This window comes from Capsicum annuum, unplaced genomic scaffold (assembly GCF_002878395.1).
Source record: "Capsicum annuum cultivar UCD-10X-F1 unplaced genomic scaffold, UCD10Xv1.1 ctg41534, whole genome shotgun sequence".
In the NCBI taxonomy this organism is placed as follows: domain Eukaryota; kingdom Viridiplantae; phylum Streptophyta; class Magnoliopsida; order Solanales; family Solanaceae; genus Capsicum; species Capsicum annuum.
The window spans coordinates 1-971 of NW_025848875.1; the positions used below are offsets into that span (position 1 = coordinate 1).

Below are 971 nucleotides of genomic sequence, written 5' to 3' on the forward strand. Positions count from 1 at the left end.
ACTCAACCGTCTCCCGAAAAGAGATGCAGCTATGTTTAAAAGACAATTATCTCACTTGCAAACATATCTGGGCGGGATTAAATATATCACAGGGGTACCCGATATTGTAATCATCGTTGATCAACACGAAGAATATACGCCCTGCGAGAGTGTATTACTTTAGGAATTCCAACAATTTGTTTAACCGCTACAAATTGTGACCCCGATCTCGCAGATATTTCAATTCCAGCGAATGATGACGCCATATCCTCAATCCGATTAATTCTTAATAAATTAGTATTCGCAATTTGTGAGGGTCGTTCTAGCTATATAAGAAATCCTTGATTAATAATAACATAATAAGATAAATAACTTACTTCAGAAATCCCTTATGGAATCGCTTACTATTTCTGAATTTCAAAAAAGAGATAAAAATAACTGGGGACATTATGTGATTTATTAGTATTATAAATCTTAGTTGGTATTACAAATATCTGATTCAAGTAGACAAAGAGATGGTTGAAACAAAAATTTTTGTTTAAAGTTCAATTTTTTTAGAGGGCAAGGCAATATGAATGTTCTATCATGTTCTATCAATAATCTAAAGGGGTTATACGATATATACGGTGTGGAAGTAGGCCAACATTTCTATTGGCAAATAGGGGGTTTCCAAGTACATGGCCAAGTACTTATTACTTCTTGGGTTGTAATTGCTATCTTATTAGGTTCAGCCACTATAGCTATTCGGAACCCACAAACCATCCCGACCGGGGGTCAGAATTTCTTCGAATATATTCTTGAATTCATTATAGATGTGATTAAAACTCAAATTGGAGAAGTATATGGGCCCTGGGTTCCTTTTATTGGCACTATGTTTTTATTTATTTTTGTTTCTAATTGGTCAGGAGCTCTTTTACCTTGGAAAATCATACAATTACCTCATGGGGAGTTAGCCGCACCCACGAATGATATAAATACTATTGTTGCTTTGG

The 971-nt window shown here is 34.9% G+C and overlaps 1 long non-coding RNA gene across 1 annotated transcript in view; it reads right to left on the bottom strand.

Moving 5' to 3' along the window:
• Positions 1-853: 853 nt before the first annotated feature.
• Positions 854-971, bottom strand: part of LOC124891855 — a 376-nt gene continuing 258 nt past the window's right edge. Inside the window, exon 2 of the long non-coding RNA XR_007049910.1 lies at positions 854-896. This is a non-coding gene — a long non-coding RNA (uncharacterized LOC124891855). The remainder of the gene's footprint in view (positions 897-971) is intronic.